Raw genomic sequence first — 23,254 nt, forward strand, 5'->3', positions numbered from 1 at the left:
ACTTCGGGTTCCAGCCGTAACATATACAAGAAACACAGGACCAAATCAGCAGACACTAAACATAGTCAAATGAGCCAAGTTTAGGTGTAACAGATTAGAGTACAGACAGGAGGTCAGGGAACAGATCACAAAGGCGAGAGACAGGAGAGGCAGCTCAGGGCAAGGGAACTGAAGTTCTGGCACTTGCTGCATGCCAGAGCAGTCCTTATACTGTATGTCCTATAACCACCTGCAACAGATTGCACAGGTAGCAGAAGGGTGGTGACCTCTGCTGATGGAACAGAGTCCATACACATGGTTCTCTGCGCCATACGCAGGTGAGGTCAAGACTAACAGACATCAGAGCCACCTGCTGGTGGCTGGTGAAATAACAGATACAGTCATGCATTTATTGCCACCAGCAGAAAAACAAAGGCATAGTGCCTAACCATTGTATTTCGGCCTAACTACACGGAAATCCATACTGTCATATTTCTGTGACTTAGCTTTCCTAAATTAATGTTAAATTGTATGTTATCTAATAGAGAAGACAACAAAACTCTTTTGTCTTCCTGAGCATTTTCATTAAAATGACTTAAAAGAAACCTACATTGATCAGACCTTTTACAGGAGTATAAATTGTTACTTCATTACCCAAATTGCTGACTGTGGCTTCTAGAGTGTTAGCCCCTCATCATTCTGTAAGCCAGTGGGGTGCCTTAAAAGCCGAATGAGCCTCTTTTGGACTATGCATCAGTGGTGAGGACAGCACAGTAACTAAGTACAAAGGGGAAGCTGGGCACTTGCAGAGCATAATCTTAGTTAAACAGAGAAAAAGTGAAGTGCAATCGTGCACTAACAGGGACAGTGCAGGCCCAAAACACGGCCCGGCTGTTGGGCTGCCTTTTGTTTGCAGAAGAGAGAAAGCACTCCAATCGTAAAATACATTTATGGGGCAATGCAAGACACCATTGCACTAACTTGGTTACAAAGGTTAAAAGCATGTGCGGGACTAAGCCCATAAAAACATCAAGGTGCGTCCTGAGGAAGGCGTGGAAGCGCTGAAACAGGTAGTGACATCACTGCCATGCTAGCAACTGGGTGTCAGCCTGCTGCCCTCTTCCATCAGGGTCCAGGATCGCTGCTGGCCACAGTTACTCTTCCAGTCATCACCCTTGACATTTTTATGGGTTTCGTCCCAGACATGCTCTTAAAGGGAACCTAAACTGAGAAGGATCTGGATTTTTCCTTTTAAAATAATACCAGTTGCCTGACTCTCCTGCTGATCCTGTGTCTCTAATACTTTTAGGCACAGCCCCTTAACAAGCATGCAGATCAGGTGCTCTGACTGAAGTCAGACTGGATTAGCTGCATGCTTGTTTTAGGTGTGTAATCCAGCCACTCCTGCAGCCAAAGAGATTAGCAGGATGGAAGGCAAGTGGTATTGTTTAAAAGGAAATATCCATATCTCTCTCAGTTAAGGTTCCCTTTAACCTTTGTAACCAGGTAAGTGCGATGGTGCCTTGCATTGCCAAATAAAGTTAATGTATTTTACGATTGGGACGCTTTCTCTCTTCTCTAGAGCATGTTTCCAGGCTTAGAACAACCTGAACCATTAGGGGTGCAGTTTCATATTTACCTTATAAGTGAAGGAGGGTAGTGTGTTCTTTACAAAGCAAACCAACACTGCTCAAACTGAGACAATTGTTTACCCATCTGACCAAGTGCTTGGATTTTAATCCATAAGAGAAAGGGAGGAGATTTTGACATGACTGTATGCTAGAGGAGGCCTGAAAACATTTATTACCCTATATTCTGTTAAGGTTTGCCATTGGGGCGTGCGTGGTTAAGTATAGGCATGGGGGGTTAGTGGTTAAGGTTAGGCATGGGTGGTTAAAGTTAGTAGCGGGATATGGGTTAAGGTTAGGTAGTGGGTGGGTTCAGTGTGAGAATCTGGTTATGTTTAGCTAGAGTAAAATATATTGGTAATATAGATATTTTACGGGGCGTGGCCGGGCGCATGGACTGAGAGGACGTGCTGAAGAGGAGCTCCGTCTGTAGCTATCCTTACCGGGCAAAATCCTGCTATACCATTTATCATACAACTGTCCATTCTCAGCCCTATGGTAACAGGAACACCTAGCCATCAGGTGATGACATCCACGCCAGCAAAAAGAAGCAATAGAACAAGAAATAAGGAGACGCCATACAAACCGGAAGTAGGCCGGCCCGCCATATCCTCTATTAAAACGAAGGCCAAAGCCGTACAGACCATGGCGTCTGAGGACGGAGACCAGCCTGACGCAGCAGCCTTACTTGCAGCCATCACATCCTGCAAGGATCTGATTGTTACTACGAGAGACGACCTTGCACTCAAGATTGACAACGTACAGTCACAAGTTAACCATCCTCCGGCAAGACGTTGGCACCATTAGAGACAGAATAGGCGATATAGAGCAACGAGTGAGCACTACAGAAGACTCCGTCGCTACTCTAAACAGTACTTCGAAGGACCACTCCAAGCGCATTTCAGCACTGGAGGCGAAGATGGAGGACGCGGAAAACAGGAACAGGCGGAACAATATCCGCATTCTCAGCCTACCGGAGGGAGCAAAAGGAGAAGATCCGCCATCTTTTACTATCACCCTTCTCAAGCAATTGTTCCCGAGGCCCCGTTCTCTAACTGCTTCGTAGTGGAGAGAGCGCATCGGATAACCACCCGAGGGAAAGTCCCAGGCGCTCACCCCCGCCCCTTCATCTTCAAACTCCTCAACTATCTAGACCGCGATCTGGTCCTGAAGGAAGCCCGCCAGTGTGATGATCTGCGGTACCAAAATGCAGCCCTGATGGTTTTTCCAGACCTGGCGGCTGAGATGCAACGAAAGCGCAAGCTCTTCGACAATGTGAGAACCCGTCTTCGCAACAAAGGCCTCAAATACGCCATGCTTTTCCCAGCGAGGCTGCGCGTCCAACACAACGACAAGGTTGAGTTCTTTAATACGGCTACGGAGGCATCCGACTGGCTGGACACTCTCCGTTGATGGTGAGATCGTTCTTAATCATGTTCTTTATTTCTCTTTTTACTTTAAACAATGACTGCTCCCACGATATGTGCTGCATAATCGCTGGTACTCCATCACTGATAAACAATGGCTAGAGGCCTATGGCCTGGCCGTGCACTACTACTACTAGGCCCTGTGCGGACCTGTTTTGCTGGAATATCTACCGAGTCATGCTATAGACAGCAGGACATCTTAAATATTAACTTAAGACCCTCTTTTTATAGGACTAGAGACATACTGTTTGATCCTACGCCATTTAAAACTCTTCTTTTTCCATTGTTGAGCGAGGCGAAACTGACTACCCGCAACGTGGAGTACCAGCCTGCTAGCTGGAGCAGCCAAACAGAACTTTTATTTTTGCTTTCTTTATTACCATACGTTATGGCTATACGTATATGCAGAATGCGGGGAGAGGAGAGATGTAACTAATGGTTGAATACCGTGTCTTATTCACACTAATGTGCAATTCTACCATTTTCCCTTCCCTCTCTCATCACCCTCCAGTCCCTTTTTCCCTCTCTTCATCCCTATCCTCCCTTCCTATTTGTTATACATTTTGCACTTATCCGTATTAAGCCACAGTACGGAGCACACACTTAGTTCCAAGCTTGGGTACAGGTTCACAACTGTTAGGGGTTAAGGGTCTAAGCAACTTCTGTGTTAGGGGGAAGCTGCAGGGTGGGTTCAAGATAATTTGGGAGGTGGGCGGGGGGGAAACGGTGGGATGGGTTGTTGTGGGTGGGATTGTATCTGATGTGGGGGGGGGAGTTATAGGTTATTGGGGATGTTGTTCCCTTCCTCAGGTTGTCCCTTAAGGTCTGGTCCACCCACGCCTCTGATGGCTACTCTATTGAGACGCAGCGTATATATACCTTTCCAACTGATCATGGCTAATAAAAGAGAATATGTAAACTGTATTCTTTGGAACGTTAGAGGCCTCAACTCCTCATTTAAAAGGTCCTTGGTCTTTAACTTTCTAAAGAAACACGAACCTCATGTTATTGTCCTTGTGGAAACACCTGGTGGGCAGCAAGCTCCTAGCCCTCAAAAAACCATGGATTGCTAACTGCTATCACTCCACGTATTCCTCATACTCTAAAGGAGTTAGTATCCTGGTCAGGAAAAACCTGCCATTCCAACTACACCACCTACATCTGGATGCTTCTGGGCGATATGTCCTAATTCATGCCAAAATTCATGAACTTACGCTTGTTCTAGTAGGATTATACAACCCGCCTCCAGCATCAACAGATCTCTTACATGAGATTGCACAACTAAGCTATCAATATGCTACTCCATATAAATTCTATCTGGGTGATTTCAACATGGTCCCATCCTCAGGTGCGGACAGACTCACACCTCGCAACTCGGAAGCACCCGCGCTTTCTGACTGGTCACTCGCCCATTCCCTTAACGACGTGTGGCGTTGCAAGCATCCAGATGTGCAAGGGTTTACTCGCCACTCCTCCTCCTATTGCACCCTATCCCGAATAGACCTAGTCTATACCACCTCTGCTGGACAAACCCTGGTTCATGACATAGAGATGCTCCCAAGGGGCATTTTAGACCATTATCCATTGAAACTCAAGCTGGACTTTGGGGCTTCTCATGCTGATCTAGTTTGGAGGCTCTCTCCACACTGGCTCTCAGCCCCCAGAGTACAGTATTCTGTTATAGACCGTATGAGGGAATACTGGCAACTCTCACACGACCCGGTGACACCACTAATAATTTGGGATGCATATAAGGCAGTTGTCAGGGGAGCTTACATGTCAAGCATTGCTGAGGAGAAGAGACAATCTCATGTTATCTTAGAGGCTCTAAAAAAGGCAGCAGAGGAGGCTGAAAACATCTATATAGCACATAAAACCAAGGAAACTTATGACCACTGGCAGGCATCCCTCCTGTCTCTCTCAGCAAAGCAATCTGATTATACTAAAATTGGAATACAAACAAAAAATGTGAGAATATTTGCACATGGAGACAAGACGGGCAGGATGCTAGCCCAGCTGGCCAGTCAGGAGAAGGGAGCTACTCAAATCGCAAAAATCACTACAAATGCAGGGGTGGAGCTTACACATCCGGGAGACATCAATGCCGAATTCTGCCTTTATTATCAGCGACTATATACATCCAGTACTGCTAAATCCCCCTCTGCAACTAAACAGTATCTGGAAAACACCCTACTACCACGGCTCTCTGCCCCAGACGTGGAAATGCTGGAAGCTGACATATCTCTTACAGAGATCCAGCAAGCCATCTCATCACTCAAAACCAACAAAACTCCTGGCTTAGACGGACTTCCCTCTGAGCTTTACACTAAATGCAAAAAAACAGATGGCCCCTAGGCTTTTAAAACTATTTAAAGAAGTGGCCCGAACAGGCACAGTCTCCCCCTCAATGACGGAGGCGCTGATAATAGTCATCCCTAAGAAAGGGAAGGACCCCTCCCTGTGCTCTTCGTATAGACCCATCTCCCTCTTAAACGTCGATCGCAAAATCCTCGCTAAAGTGTTGGCCCGACGACTAAATGAGGTTATCACCTCACTAGTCCACAAGGACCAATCCGGGTTCATACCTGGGAAGGGCTGTGACATTAACCTCCGCCGGCTCTTCACTAATCTGTCCACTCGACACGTCAACGCAGGATCTAGAGTGATCACCTCCTTTGATGCCGAAAAGGCGTTTGACAGTGTCGAGTGGGCATACCTCTGGGAGGTCCTGCGGAGGTTCAACTTTGGACCCAAATTTATAACATACATCCAGGCGCTATACCACTCCCCCAGAGCCAAAATCCGAACGGGGAATCGTCTTTTTCCCTTCTTCTCCTTTAGCCGAGGCACACGACAGGGATGCCCGCTGTCCCCGGCGCTTTTCGCGCTGGCGATGGAGCCCCTGGCTGCGCGATTGAGGGCCTCTAAAGAAATAGCTGGATTCCGTCTTACAGACCTGGAGGAGAAGGTGTCGCTCTACGCCGGCGACCTTCTCCTGTATTTGGCAGACCCCCACCTGTCCCTCTCCTCAGCACTATCTTTAATTGCGGATTTTGGCTCCTACTCTGGTCTTAAGATGAACTGGAACAAATCCCTTCTACTTCCACTGGACCCTTATGTTGCCTCTGACCCCTCTACACATCCACTACAGGTAGTTAATAAATTTCGCTATCTCAGCATTGATGTATCCCCTGATGTCACGCAATTTTACACTCTGAATGTCTCTCCAGCTGTGGCCATAGTCAAAGACAAGCTAAGGGCCTGGAAAACCCTGCCAATATCCCTTATTGGTCGCTCAAACCTAATCAAAATGTGCATTTTGCCTAAATTTCTTTATCTCTTCAGAAACACCCCGGTGTGTCTTCCTGCCCACTTCTTTTCAGAAATGGACAAATTCATAGGCTCATTTATATGGGGAACTTCCCCACCACGCATTGCGCTACATAACTTACAACTCCCTGTGGATAGGGGTGGGATCGCACTACCCAAGCTTAAATTTTACTACTGGGCAGCTGTCCTCACTTCGGTATATATGTGGTTCGCCCAATCACAGTATAACCCGGCCACAGTACTTGAAGCAACTATTGTGGGATCCCTTATGGCTCTCTCTAGTCTACCGTTTCGAGGTTCCAAGGCCCTGCCAAACCTTACACCATCTATGATTACTGTAAGTAAGGTTTGGGATGTCGCTGGTATATATCTATCTCCCAAGGGCCAATGGTCGCCACACACTCCATTAAGGAACAACTCCAGGCATAAGGAATTTACCACTATTCCCGATCCATGCCTCTGGGCAGCCAGAGGAGTTGTTAAAGGGAACCTTAACTGAACAGGGGGGTAAAGAGTTTCACTTACCTGGGGCTATTACCAGCCCCCTGCAGCAGTCCTGTGCCCTCGGCGCCGCTCTGGAATCCTCTGGTCCCCCGCTGTCACTTAGTTTCGTTTTTGACGACTCACCAGTCGCCGGCCGCCATGCGTATTATTGGACGCATTCACCAATGCAATTAGCGCTATTGCTGACCGCAACGCGTACAAATATCTACGCGTGCGGAATGCGGCAACGCGTATTTTTGTATGCGTTGCGGTCCGCAATAGCGCTAATTGCATTGGTGAATGCGTCCAATAATACGCATGGCGGCCGGCGACTGGTGAGTCGTCAAAAATGAAACTAAGTGACAGCGGGGGACCAGAGGATTCCAGAGCGGCGCCGAGGGCACAGGACTGCTGCAAGGGGCTGGTAATAGCCCCAGGTAAGTGAAACTCTTTACCCCCCGTTCAGTTAAGGTTCCCTTTAAGTTAAGAGACATCACCATAGATAATGCCCTCCTGCAATTCAATGATCTCAAAGCCCTCTTTTCCCTGCCCAACTCCATGTACTTCAGATATCTGCAGCTTCGTCATGCATTTAACTCTCAATTCCCAAGTGACTCCCTGACGGTGTGATCCCACCCCTTGGAGCTTCTTCTAGCTCACTCGGGCCTGACAGGGATTACATCCCAGGTATACGCAACCCTTATTGATAAAGATGCTAGTTTAACCAACCATCTTCTTCTCAGGTGGCAGGTGGACATACTGGAACTGACGGATAAAGAATGGGTTGACACTCTTGCTCATTTCGTCTCCACCCCAATTGCTGCTAAGCACAGACTAACTTCCCTCAGATACCTATACCGAACTTATCTTACACCGCATTGGCTGTTGAAGATGGGTAGGATGGAGAACGATCTGTGCTGGAGATGTGGGGCCCCCAATGCTTGCTTCTTCCATATGTTCTGGGACTGCCCACATATTAAGCCCTTTTGGAGGGATATTCACGAGATGCTGACTATGGTAATAGATATCAGGATCCCCCATACTTCTATGGCCATGCTCTTAAACGTCTTTGGTGTTATCCCTCTTGTAGAGAACAAACTCTATCTAACAAGACTCCTATTAATGTACGCCAGAAGGGCGATAGCTTTAAAATGGAAGAACTCTTCCCCACCAACTTGCGCAGAAGTCAAAGCACATGTTAATGCTGATCTGCCTACTTATAAGAGTGTTTATGACAACAGAGGTTCATGTAAGAAATTCTATAAGATATGGTCAAAGTGGCTGAAAGTGTTTAAAATCGAAGTATGATATATTTATGTCTCTGACGTATAACATATATTAATAGCAATGTATATGTCCTACTTTCTCCGGATGTATCACTGGGGGGGAGGGGGACTAGACCACCTTGGGGAACGGAACCTGTATTGTTTTTTTGTTGTCTGTTTAAAAAATCAATAAAAATTGTTTAAAAAAAAAATAGATATTTTACTATCGTCCTTTTGACTGTAATAGTAACAAATGGGTAAATTTACCAATATTGTACTAACTAGTTTTCTGGGCGCCCAGGTTTCCCCAGCGCCCTTTATACATGTAACCCTACAAGATGGTCTTTGGCAGGGCCAAAAAGGTGGCCCTTGACAAGAATGTCAATTTCTATAAGGAGGGCTAGGCCTTGCCTGCTATGTGACAAAAACAAAAGTGTTCTTGGTCTCAAATCAAGAAGACCAAAACCTTAACCCAAAAGGTGTACTTCTAAATATACATAAAACAGCCCCTACTTTGAAGTTGAAAAGTGACAGGAAGGAATAGTAGTGTAGTATGCCTGCCTGCATTCCAGAGATCCATATGCTGGAACATTGCGCCAGCCATCTCTACTGTAAGGCCTAGTGCACACCAGAGCGGTTCTGCTGCGGTTTGCGATCCGCTTGCGGGTGCGGATCCGCTTGGGTAATTTATTTCAATGGGCTGGTGCACACCAGAGTGGGAGGCGTTTTGCAGAAACGCATACTCCCGGGTCGCAGCAGATTTTGGATTGCGGATGCGTTTCTGCCTCAATGTTAAGTATAGGAAAAACGCAAACCGCTCTGAAAAACGGCACTTCAGAGCGGTTTGCCAGGCGTTTTTTGTTACAGTAGCTGTTCAGTAACAGCTTTACTGTAACAATACATGAAATCTACTACACCAAAACCGCTACACAAAACCGCAAAATGCTAGGTGAAACGCTACAGAAAAAAAAGAAAAAGCGTTTCAAAATCTGCTAGCATTTGCGGATCTGCTAGCGGTTTTTGGTGTGCACCAGGCCTAAGACTTCATTCTCACTACATCGAAAATAATTTTGTTTCCTTTTTTGTTAATTGCTAGTGTCTAACCTTTAGGCTAGGGTCACACTTAGCAGAATCACATGTGGTTTCCACTATGTGCTATGGATAAAATGCATGTGATTCTGCCTAGTGTGACCCTGGCCTTATAGATCTCTAGCATGATGTCAGAGGGCTAGAAAGCAACTCTGCGGGTGGTCCCTAACAGCTGCAGTTGCTCTTAAAGTGGAATGAAACCCAGCATTTCTTCTTTGCTCTAAAATATTATTATTTGTATTATTTATTTTTTTAAGTAAAACAGCACTCAAAGGGTTAAAGGGAACCTTAACTGAGAGGGATATGGATGTTTCCTTTTAAACAATACCAGTTGCCTGGGAGTCCGACTGATCTCTTTAGCTGCAGTAGGAGCTGAATCACAGACCTGAAACAAGCAAGCTAATCCAGTCTGACTTCAGTCAGAGCACCTGATCTGCATGCTAGTTCAGGGGCTGTGGCTGAAAGTATTAGAGACACTGGATCAGCAGGAGAGTCAGGCAACTAGTATTATTTTAAAAGGAAAAATGTATAGCCTTCTCAGTTTAGGTTCCCTTTAAATCACAGGACTGACTTTTTCTCCTGCAGGGGCAGCAGCATCCGAACTGGTGATAACCTTATCTTGTGTTTACATTCTTCACTTGTTACAATTAAGTAAACATTCTTTGACTGTGCAGAAACGTCTGCTAATGAGTCCTGAACTGAAACACTGCTCAGAAATTATTACTGGGTGTATTTACAATAGAAATACAACAGTTATGAATAAAATGCATCAGCACCTTTCAAAGTAAATAAACTGAACTTTGGGAACTTATAATATCTAAATGAATAATAATACTTGTGCACAAAAACAAATCCGATAATTGTATGGGTTATAATAAGTAGGAAAACACATTTTTAATGAATATTTTGTCAGAGTTTAAAACCGCTTTAAGTCTGTGCACTCTTATGGTACCCATACACAATACAATAAAAATGTTTGATTTGCCTGTGTTTTTTTTTTTTTTTACCAAAATGATCGAATCGAATGAAAGTTGAAACAAATCCTTTTTTTTTTTCGCTCAAGAAAAAGCGATTATCTCTTTTTTTTCAATAAAAATCTGATTGGACATGTTGGAAAAAATCTTTATATTGGATCAGAATAATCGAACTAAAAGTAAATAATCTAATTGGAAAAAAATGAAAAATTGTAGCATGTATGGGTGCCTTTACACATGAATGGATGTCCACAAGAGAAAGCATACCTGCAAGATAATGGTCGACTTCTTGCTGATTTTTCCTTTTGCCTGCTTCAATGCATTAGTGACCCATGTCCAGTTCTTCACCCCTGCCAGACTTCCTGCTACAATATATCTTCTGCCTTGATGCCTCGCTCAAACTATCTGACCACCTGTTACTAAGTCCTGCTCATTCTAATCTTGACTTTAAAGCCTCATATACACGGTACATTTTTCCATCAGATCGACCGGTGATCTGATGAGAAATTGCATCGTGTGTAGACGTTAAATTGTTCCCAATCAATTTTGCTATCGATTTTGCATTAAGTACCCTAAATTTATCGCAAAAAACAGTCGAAATCTGATTGGACCGGTCGGAAATTATCGAATAGATCCGCCGTTATGACGGTAAATTTTACCGAGTAGATTAGGCTTAATAAGCTAATTCTGCTACACTGATCCTTATCACTTGGCTTCCCATGTAGGAGCAGGGATTAAGAGTTGCAACCTGGTATTCTGTTAGCAGTGCAGTATCCCCACCAACAGAGGAAGATCTGATAGGTACTTAAAGGACAACTGAATAGAGAGGTATATGGAGGCTGCCATATTTATTTCATTTTAAACAATGCACATAGCCTGTCCTGCTAATCCTCTGCCTCAAACGTACTTCGCTATAGACCCTGAACAAGCATGCAGATCAGATGTTTGACTCCATTTAACTGCATTTGCTGCATGCTTGCTTCAGGTGGGTGTTTCAGACACTACTGAAGCATGAAAGGTCAGCAGGACTGCCAGGCAACTGGTATTGTTTAAAAGGAAATGAGTATTGCAGCCTCCATATCCCTCTCGTCAGGTGTTCTTTAAGCTGCATATACACTTGAGATTTCTGTTGTCCTGCAGGTCTTTGGACAAAATCCCTTGGACAACAATGTAGTGCTGAGACTGTGCAGAAAGATCATTAGCCTGCAGGATAGAAACTCATCCTGTCACTGTCGAAGGTAGCGGACAGATGATGTGCAGCACACAATGGAGGGGGGCGATATGAGGGAGAAAACCATGGAGTTGGACTGCGTTCGGGCGAGATATCTGGCTTGAGGGATTTCTGACCAACGTATCGGTGTCCACATACTCGCACAAGCTTCTCGCCTAAGGCCGTCCTTAGTGGCTGCTTTTTACTAACCTTTAAACTCTAATATCAACAAATCACCCTGTGCACGACGGTAACAGGAGAGAGCGGCGAGGCAGTGTACTTCGGTGCACATACCGGGAGACCATGCGGGGGGAAAGCTTGCTGTCAAAACTCGATGCTTGTTGCTAGGTTTAAAGATTAACTGTTAGGCATAAAATACTAAATTAATTCTCTACTGCAGGCTATTAAATTAATAAAAAAGGATGCTAACCAGGCAATTCAAAAGTTTGAAACCAATCTTACTTTTTATCCACATGAGCTTTTCTTTCCCCATGCCCCCAGGCTCTAACAGCGTACGCAGGACGCAAAAGAGAAGTGACATGTATGCTGTATCAGCCTGATTGGCTGAAGCCTTTGTCACTCACCTCTCTTCTCTCTAATTGGCTGCATGTTCTCCCCTTATCTGTGTGGTCGCAGAAGCAGCTAGGGCGCAGGGAGGGGGGCCCAGAGGCTTTCTCCTGTCACTGGCCTCGGCCCCCCTCCACCAGTGTCATGTGCCCCTGTTTCCGATCATCTGCTGCCGCATTCCCCCTCTTCCCCGTGCTGCAGATTGGGGAAGGATAAAAGTGGCACACACAGACTCACCTAATATTGGTTCCAAGCTCTGCAGTTCCAGTCTATTCTCTCTGCACTGCCTCCGGTGGTAGTGCAGAGAATAGATGGGAACAGCAGCGCTTGGATCCAATATTAGGTGAGTCTGTGCCTGCTGCATTTTTTCCTCCCCACCGTGCACATAATCCGTGCGGGGAATCCAGAGGGAGAACACAAGATGGCCCCTGCCATCTACAGAACTCTCCAGATTTACTGCACTGAAACCAAAACCTGGAAACTACAATACCTCTGTTATGTAAGTAGAGCAAGTATTTATCTACTTACATATGTGTTTTTGGGGGGGCATATTTTTGGTAATAGTTTCTCTTTAAATAGATTGATTGATGAAGAAAAAAGGGGTGGCTAAGGTGTCGAGTGGCGAGGGGAGCCCATTGAATACCCCACAGGCTATCTCTGACCATTGTAATAGTGGTCCACCAGACTCAGTCCGTTACAAAAGGATACTGACATCGTGTGCGCTATATAGAAGAAACAATTTGTCCACATGACCTTTAAACTCACCACCTCAACTCTTGCAGCACCAACAAAACAAAATTAGCTCCTACCTGTACTTTCCAGGGAGTGTCGGCATCCAGGGTCGGTTCTAGTAACAATGGGGCCCCTGGACAAAATTAACCTTGAGGCTCCCAAATAGATACCCCAATCAAAAAGCATCAGTAGAGACTGTTTGTTGCAGCCATATTTCCTAATAGGGCCCCTGAGACCAGGGCTGACACCCCCTGGCTCTGCCGAAGACTGTGTAGGGGCCCTTGGGAGCAATAGTTAAGTTGGGGATAGACACCTTGGGGCCCCTACAGGCTTTGGGGCCCTGGGGCAATTGTCCCCTTTGCCTCTATGGTAGCGCCAGCCCTGTCGGCGTCAGGCCCTCCTCCTGCTTCTAACTAGAAATGGTTAATGAGATGCCAATAAATCCAGGTTTACAGAAAGTTTATGATAATTTGATGCAGCTGCTGCATTTGATTGATCCATTTCCAAGCTGCTTACATTTGATCAAATTAGCATAACATTTACATTGACCTAGAAATATTTGCATCTCATTGACCATCCCTGCTCCTGACTAGTCAGTAAAATGAAAATAGCACACTTGCTGTTGATTTTTATTGGCCTAATTCCAAGCTACTTAAGCAAACCTGAAGGGGAAAAAAACGACTTATCATGTAATAAATTGCATGTGTAATACGGATAACGAATAGAACATTAATAGCAAAGAAAAGAGTCTCATATTTTTATTTTCAGTTATATAGATTTTTTTAGAACATTGCATCATACTGTCACAGTAACCACACTGTCTTTTAAAGAGGAACTCCAGTGAAAATAATGTAATAAAAAAGTGCTTCATTTTTACAATAATTATGTATAAATGATTTAGTCAGTGTTTGCCCATTGTAAAAAAAATTTAAATCCCTGATTTACATTCTGACATTTATCACATGGTGACATTCTTACTGTGGGAAGGTGATGTAGCTGCTGCTTGCATTTTTGGCAGTTGGAACTAGCTGTAAACAGCTATTTCCCACAATGCAACAAGGTTCACAGACAGGAAACTGCCAGGATTACCATGGTCCTCACAGTCTCCTGTGGGAGGGGTTTCACCACAATATCAGCCATACAGCGCCCCCTGATGATCCGTTTGTGAAAAGGAATAGATTTCTCATTTAAAAGGGGCTATCAGCTACTGATTGGGATAAAGTTCAATTCTTGGTTGGAGTTTATCTTTAAGCTATACAACAAAGCAGGGATAATGATCCTTTGAACTTCTGCACAGTAAAACCTTATATCAAACTGTCTCTCACTGTTTCTTGGCTGTTTAAGTGCTTCAGAAAACAGGACTGTATTTGGCCCATTTGGGTTGAATAGCTCAGAGAAGCCCTTTTGTATAGATTACTTTTTTTAACTCTACCTGTACTGGAAAACAATATGACATTATTTTCTTTGCTACTACTGTTCTATTTCTTATCTGTATTACACATAGAATTCATTATATAATAAGTTTATTTTCGCTTCAGGTTGGCTTTAAAATTTGCATGCAAGCAAGAATTCTTAGTATTGAAAGTGACTATCGCTATTTCTCAGAATTATGGAGTTTCCCCCTATTTCTAAAATAGATAAAATGCAAATACTTTTCCACTGCTTTGTTTTGTATAATGTAAACCTTTGAAAAAAAAATACTAGACAATTTCCATAATGATCTATAAACACACAGATTAATAACTATTATTAATATCTTTTTGATTTACAATGTGGTTAAGTTGTAACTTTAAATTATCCATATTTTAATTATACTGTGACAAAGGTTGCTTTAATTGAGATGATTCTGAATTACTGTCTGCTTTTCTCAGAAGCGAAAATACATATTAGTGTAAAATACTGGAGGGCTGGAAAAGCTAAATTATTACACACTTTATCCTGCATTGTGTTCTTCAGTGTGTTCATTAGTAACCATGGCAACTAGGTGAAAATATAGTGTATTGCTTAGCAACTTAAAAGAGAAAAATATACTTTAGAGGAAAATGGAAATGCTTGTTGCATTAGCTGCCTGATCTTTCTTCCGAAATATCTTTTATATACAAATGGAATGTGTTTTACCTAAATTGCCACCAATTTATCAAGTTATACCATTTTCCAGTTCAATCTGAGACTGACAGTTTTGTAGAGAAAAATAACAAAAAAATGGTTCGACTTCACTCCTGCAGCTAAATATTTTTTGCAGGTCAATAGAAAAAATACCTTTAGTGATTAATTATAGCAGTCATCATTTTCAAATCTGGTGAAGGCATTGGTTGTGTGCTCTGTGCTCAAGAAAAATAAATAAGGATTTCTGCTCCGTAGGAAGCAGTGATGAAAAAGTATTTTTCATAGTTGGACAATAAAGTACTACAGAATTTCGCAAGGTACTGACCTTGCTTCCTCAGAGTCTATTAATAGTATGACATATTCTGTAGGTTGTCATATTTATATAAACTTTATTGACTCAGCAGTGGCTGGATAGTGTTCTGGTTGAGGGCTTTGCCTCTGACACAGGAGACCTGGGTTCGAATTTCGACTGTTCCTTTTCAGTAAGCCTGCATCTATTCAGTAAAGATCCTTGGGCAAGACTCCCTAACACTGCTACTGTCTATCGAGTGCACCCTAGTGGCTGCAGCTCTGGCTTTTTGAATCCGCCAGCAGAAAAGTGCATTATATGTTTAATTAAATGTTAATAAAATTCAATATACGATTAATTGAACGTTAATTCAACTTGATTAAATGTCCTTTCCTGTGTCTTGAATCCATAAGAGGAATAAGGGCAACCAGGCATAGGAGCAAGGATAAGCGGAGTGCATACAGTAGCACACCCCACCATGACTGCCCATAGGAGGGAAGAGGACAGATCAGGATAAAGGGAGGTAATAGGCAGTGATGTTAGTAATGATTTATGATTTAAATAATTTATATTAATCAGTAAAGTTAATAAAATGCCCTCATATTCAACATAAATGGTTAATGGGCTACCATGTGTATATATAATAAAAATATAATAAAAATAATTTGGATTAAAAACGACATTCAGAATAATGAGGTAGAACAGTATAATGGCAGGGTGCCTTGGTGTCCTGAGGGGGCGTGGTTTCATGCCAAATAGCTGTGGACACAGGCAGCTCCTGTCCTCTCAAGGGTTGAAGAGGTTGAAAGATCGGCACCGGATGCAGCTGGCAGCCTAGGCAGGGTTGTGTGGTACACTTACTGTGCCTCCAGAAAAACAGCAATAGTTGAAACTTCCAAAGAGTGAACAGCTCCGGGCACCAGAAATGTTGCAAAACCACCTCTTTATTTCATCCCCACCCGACAAGACATACAGCAGGGCTAGTCTGACAGCTGTTTCGCAAGCGTGATGCTCGCTTCCTCTGAGGAAGCGAGCATCACGCTTGCGAAACAGCTGTCAGACTAGCCCTGCTGTATGTCTTGTCGGGTGGGGATGAAATAAAGAGGTGGTTTTGCAACATTTCTGGTGCCCGGAGCTGTTCACTCTTTGGAAGTTTCAGCTCCTGTCCTCTGTTGTAACCTATTGATTGTGCTTTAACCTCCTTGGCAGTATGATTCTTTCTGGATTTTTGAGGCTAAAAAGGTTCAATTATTTTCTGCTTTTAGAACCTAAAAAATACAGGCAAAAAAGGTCACGTTCAGGCCCGGCTACTGGTGGAAAAAGCTGAATTGGATGGAGCTAGTGCACATGTGTCAGGCTCTGATATGCTTCAACATGCAGACTTTCGGGTCCCACCACTGGAACAGGGCTGCTAAGGATTACGAGGGAAGCCTTTTTAGGATCCAGAGGCTTCGCCCTCCCAAGGTAAGTACCCCCCTAGGAGCAATTTTTTTTTGTTACAGTTTCCCTTTAATTGGGTACCTGTAGAGAAAAAAGGGCCCCAAATTAGTACTTACCTAGATAGAGGGGCATAAGAGGTTACCATCAAGGGTATATGTTATATCTGTAAGAGTCTATACGTTGGTTGCTATTGGCAACAACACTACACCTTCGTTCGGCACCATTTCATAGGAAGTGTGATAACTCGACTCTCATCACAGCAACAGCATAGGAGATAGAACTTCTTAGGTGTCATCACAGTTTCAAGGAGTTTATTCAGTAAAGATATACAGATGCTTAGCCCTACACAGTGAAGCAATTGTTCTGTAGTAAGTCCTCTTTGCGTTACAGCTCTTGGTTCCATTGCATGGCAACCAGGTTTCCTCTTATGTTCCATCTATACTACGTAGCCTGTAGTCCTATATACAGCATACAGTTAGATAATATGACAATACATTACAAATAAAAGTAAAGGGTGGAAGTCATCAGCCAGACATCAGAAGAAGCAGCAGTTGTCAAAAGTGTCTCTCTGGAGCCCGTCAGCTGCTTTAATATTGACCACTAAAGAGTTAAATGTGACATCATCTGAGCAGAGACATATCAATAACTCATCGCCTGCTATTGGCTAAGACCCTGTGACAAGCACAGTCTTTACTGCGCATGGTCTGGACAACTCCATGTTCCAGGAACTGTCATCCTGTTCTGAGGAGGCCATTTGTTTAATGTTCTTGTGAGAATCTTTTCATAACAATGGCTCATGTTTATGTTGTTCGTCGCCAGCTGGTCTGGCCTCTGCACTGGATATCTCTGATATAGCCTTGGGTGTTCCCGTATCACACTGTTCTTCAGTGCTTCTAGAAATCTACTTTAAAGGCATACTCTGCAAGTAAAGTCTTTTAACTAACCTCAATTAAAGTAACTGAGGCCTACAAATTCAGTCATATAATACTTAAATTCTAACAATATCTTGCAGGCCACTAGGATGTCTTGTCTTCTCAAAGGGTATCACTCACTGGCAGTTATGTGACTAAACAATGTTACTGACATGAGGTTTCACCACTGTACCTTGTACTACTGCCAAGGAAAGTTAAAGGACAATACACACTAATCTGCCATTCCCTTTTTTTTCTTTTTCTTGTTACAGTTATAAACCAATTGCTGCACAACTTCCTTCTCAAGTTAGGTATACACTAGAGGCCTGATCCAATTCATTTTTTCTCCAAAGTTTTCTCCTAGAAGACAATTTTTCATCTTCTATTTAATTAACTTTTCAGCACATTGCAATTGAAAAAGAAGGTGAAAAAGTACTGTTAAAATTATTCCTTATCAACTGCTGTCTGGTAATCAACTGTCTGCTCTGGCCATGCTGTCCCCTACAGTCTTTCCTGCAGCTGCATGCACTACACAGAGTGCTTCTCCCCTCCTCCTCCTCTCTCCACTCTGACACTGAGGGGAGGAGCTGAGCAGAGCGGGAGATTTTAGCCGAAGAGGAGGATGATGTCAACACAGTGGAGAAGGCACTGATGTCGGGATCAAGCAGGGAGAAGCATGTGAAGAGTATAAAGACATTTTGCTCACTTGCAGTATGCTGCCTGGTCCTAAGCTGCTTGTGAAGTGGGTAGCCAGCTGGTTAGTTTCAGTAAGTTCTCACCCCCCACAATCATTTCCTTTTCATACCCTCACAGGCTCACACAGCTATTCAAACATGGGTCAATCTAGGTTGGTTCTAGGTTGGTTCCTTTATTGTAGGTTTGGTCTTCTCAGCACAGTGGTTCACCCAATTGTTTTCAGGACATTGATCCTATCCTTTATCACTGCAGCTGCTTTATATGCAAGAGTGCACTTTTTACAGTTCATTACAATTTGATTATGGTAGGACATTGAATGTCTTCAGAGGAGCTCACAATCTAATCCTACCATAGTCATAGTCTAATGTCCTACCATATTATTATGTATTTATATAGCACTGACAACTTTTGCAGTACTTTACAGAGTCCATAGTCACATCACTGACCGTCCTCAAAAGAACTCACAATCTAATCCTACCATAGTCATAATGTAATGTCCTTCCATATTATTATTATGTATTTAAATAGCACTGACATCTTTTGCAGCAGTTTACAGAGTCCATAGCGATGTCACAGACTGTCCACAGTCAATTTAATCACCATAATCTTTTAGATTAACAACTGTAGCCTGATATTTAATTGTATCCCTTTTCCCATATACATATTCTTAAATTAATAGCCTCACCCTAAATGACTAAAATGCCTTGCCTTTAATCTCCCCTTACCACCTTTTTTTTCGTAAATACTAAACCCTAATATCCTTCCTGATGTATTTTCATTTATTTATTTTTATTTATTTATTGTATTTATAAAGGGCCAACATATTACACAGAGGCCCATATGCAATTAACTTTTTCACCTGAGTTTTCTCCTAGGTGATATTTTCACAACTTGTCATAAAATGCCTTTCAAGCCACCAGCAAGAAAATAGTCAAAATAAAATTGATAGTACTTTTTCATCAACTTTTGGCTACTTTTTCAATTGCAAAATGCTGAACAGTTATTTTAAACCACTTCGCCATATCTGGACGCATATATCCGTCCAGATAGGCAGTGGTGCTGCAGCCGTGTGGTGCGCGCGATCGGGCGCGCGCCCGCGCGCACTCCCGCTGCCTCCCGCTGCCCCCCCGATCAGTGAATGGGAATATAATTCCCATTCACCGATCTAAGTCCCCGGCAGAAATACCGACGCTTTCTCATCAGAGAGCGTGGTATTTCTGCCCCCAGGAAACTTCTTCTCTTCATTTTAGTTCCTAGATGCGACATCGTTCGCATCCAGGAATTTTTTGAATGTGGCCATCTTGTGGCCAAATAGTAAACTGCACCCACATACCTGTATTGAATAAAAAAATACATTATATTACATCTAAAATTGGCTATTTACCTCCCAAACTAAAATTACCCAAATACATTTTTGTATTAAAAAAAAATAAAAAAATTACAATTAAAAAAAAAAAAACTACATAAATAGTTACCTAAGGGTCTGAACTTTTTAAATATACATGTCAAGAGAGTATCTTATTAAATTTTTTAAAATTATAAGCTTGTAAATAGTGATGGACGCAAATTGAAAAAATGCACCTTTATTTCTAAATAAAATATCGGCGCCATAAATTGTGATAGGGACGTAATTTAAATGGTGTAATAAGCAGGACAAATGGGCACATAAAATGCATGGGTTTTAATTACTGTAGCATGTATTAATTTTAAACTATAATGGCCAAAAACTGAGAAATAATGATTTTTTTCCATTTCTATCTTAATCTTCCTGTTAAAATGTATTTACAGTAAAGTGGCTCTTAGCAAAATGTACTACCTAAAGAAAGCCTAATTAGTGGCGGAAAAAACGAGATTTAGATCAATTAATTTTGATAAGTAGCGATAAAGTTATTAGCGAATGAATGGGAGGTGAACATTGCTCGGATGCATAAGATTTTCGAAGCTGTAGGCTGAAGTGGTTAAACAGAAGATGAAAATTTTCTCCTAGGTGGTAATTCAGGTAAAAAAGTTAATTGCATATGGGCCAGAATCTCTAACCTCCCCCATTTCTTATGTTCCATAATCCTATCCTTAAAGAGACACTGAAGCGAAAAAAAATATATGATATAATGAATTGGTTGTGTACTATGAATAATTACTAGAAGATTAGCAGCAAAGAAAATATTCTCATATTTTTATTTTCAGGTATATAGTGTTTTTTCTAACATTGCATCATTCTATAATATGTGCAGATTACACAACACTCAGCATTCAAAATGATTCTTTCAGAGCAGTCTGTGAACTAATGACTTCTCCTCTGGCAGATAAAAAGAAAACTGTTCACTTACAGTTGAGATAATAAAAGTCAGAAGACAGCCCTCTCCACGACTTTGAAAGTCGTAGAGATTAATGGCTTTTTTGCATAGAGATAACAACTGGAGTTTCTTAACTCTTCCTGTACTGGAAACAATTAGACTGATAAATCTGATCTTAATGTTTTATTTCTTAGCTGTACTACACATACAAATCATAATATCATAATTTTTTTTTTCGCTTCAGTGTCTCTTTAAGGTGTCCATTAATGATAGAATTCTCGGCACGATATATCATCCGATTTTTATCACAGTATCAATCAAAAACTATAATTTAGGACCACAAATGGAAGGCAAACTGCTATCCAATTTGATCAGATTAATGGAATTGATCCATTTTTTGGATTGATTCTATCAATCTGGTGAAATTACATAGCGGTTTTTCCACCTTTTCACATTTTAAACTCCAGCAAGCAAGAAAACAATCAAAATAATTTCAATAGTACCTTTTAACCTACTTTTTAGTACTTTTTCAATTGCAAAGTGTTGAAAACTTATTTTAAAAGAAGATGAAAAAATATCTCCTGGGAGAAAGCTCAGGAAAAAAAGTTAATTGCATATGTCCCATATATTAATGGCATTGGCCCATATGCGTTTTCTATTAGGAGATACATGTAAACTCCTTTTTAAAATAACTTTTCAGCACTTTGCAATGCAAAAAGTACCAGAAAGTAGGCGAAACTGTACTTTCAAAATTATTTTGAGTATGTTCTTGCTTGCTGTTGGTTTACAAGGCAGTTTATTGACAAGGGCCCATATGCAATCTACTCTTTCACCAGAGTTTTCTCCTAGGAGATAATTTTTCATCTTCTATTTTAAATAACTTTCAGCACTTTCGAACTGGAAAAGTAGTAGTTGAAAAAGTATTACCAAAATTATATTTTAGTACTTTCTTGTAGCTTTCTGGTAGCATAAAACACATTTTATTGACAAGATTAAAAATAACAAATAGGAAAAAATTTAGGAGATAAAGTTAATTGCATATGGGCTAAGGGCCCAAATCCAATAAACTTTTACACCTTTGTTCTCTCCTAGGAGATACTTTTCATCTTCTCTTTAAAGTAACTTTTCATCATTTTACAAATTTGTAAGAAAGTATCCCAAGAAAGTACAGTAAAAAAGGAAAGCAGAACCCATCTGCAAACCAAAGTACTCAATGAGTCATGTAGTTAATCAAAGGGTAAAAAATATTTTTATTATTAAAAAAACACATCATATCACAAATATAAATATCCATACATATATGGGCATATAAATTGGATTAGTAACGGTCTGAAAGCCAACGCAGCTCGAATGCCTGTAAATAAGAAAGTAGCCTCTATGATAGCAATAGCAATCTGTACATTTCATCCAGAATATAAGGACTGTTGGTGTATAGCTGTAATGAACGATTTTTTCAATAAAAGGGTAAATTCATAACCCTAAGTTGTTCAAATTAATCGACTCAGGTGCAGACCAGAATGTCCTGCTGCCAGTGTAAACCAGAGATCAATCATAATGAACAGTTCACAGATGTCCAATCGCAACATCCAAGTATAGGTTTGTCAAGAGGTATGCTCAATAGAAATGACCATAGATGATTCAAGCTGACCAACTCAGGTGCAAATCAAAGCGTCCTGCTGCCAGTATAAGCCAGAGTTCTATTGTAGCAAGCTGATCACAGATATTCAATCGCAATATCCAAGTGCAAACTTATCAAAACATGTGCTCAGTAGATGAGGTTAGAAAAGCCATCAAGCAATGCATCAGCAATCCATGTGCCTGTCCTGTGGCAAGACATATAGGAGTTTGTTTGCAATCCAGCAAGATAGAAAACTGTGTTATAGCTACCAGTCCTTGGGATTGTCTGGGTTCAGAGGCAGGCATGCTTCCATAGGCGGAAGATGGCGGAAATCCGTGCATAAAGAGGCATGTAAAGAGGCATCAGGCTATGCATCAGGCTGTGAGCTGGAGCTGCTGAAGGCTGCAAGTCGACCGGTTTTGCCGGTAATCCGGCTCCTCAGGACTCTCAGACCGTGAGAGAAGATGCCCGTATGGTTGCTGGCGTTCCCCACGCCATATAAGGCGTTTCACCCTGAAGTGCGTCAGCCGCGTCCACGTAGGGGCGCGGCCTGTTGCGTTCCAGGCGCCCGTGCTAAGCGTAGAATCCCCCGCGCGGCGCATGCCCAATGCGTCTCACAGGAGTCAGGCTCGAGCGTGCGCAGACAGAAGGCGGCGGGCAATCCATGCGGGCGTATAATACGCCATCAAATGGTGCCCCCCCATCTGCGCACCAGTGTCAATATCCCCACAGAGGTGGGAACGAGGCATGCGCAGAAGCATGGCAGGCCAAAAAGGGGGGGGGGGGAAGGAAGTGAAAAGAGAAAAAAGAAAAGAAGAAAGAAAGAATAACAAGAAGAAAAGAAGAAAGAAAGAATTTGTTATTCTTTCTTTCTTTCTTCTTTTCTTTTTTCTCTTTTCACTTCCTTTCCCCCCCCCCCCCCTTTTTGACCTGCCATGCTTCTGCGCATGCCTCGTTCCCACCTCTGTGGGGATATTGACACTGGTGCGCAGACGGGGGGGGGCACCATTTGATGGCGTATTATACGCCCGCATGGATTGCCCGCCGCCTTCTGTCTGCGCACGCTCAAGCCTGACTCCTGTGAGACGCATTGGGCATGCGCCGCGCGGGGGATTCTACGCTTAGCACGGGCGCCTGGAACGCAACAGGCCGCGCCCCTACGTGGACGCGGCTGACGCACTTCCGGGTGAAACGCCTTATATGGCGTGGGGAACGC

This window comes from Hyperolius riggenbachi, chromosome 8 (genome assembly GCF_040937935.1).
Source record: "Hyperolius riggenbachi isolate aHypRig1 chromosome 8, aHypRig1.pri, whole genome shotgun sequence".
NCBI classification, from domain to species: Eukaryota; Metazoa; Chordata; class Amphibia; order Anura; family Hyperoliidae; genus Hyperolius; species Hyperolius riggenbachi.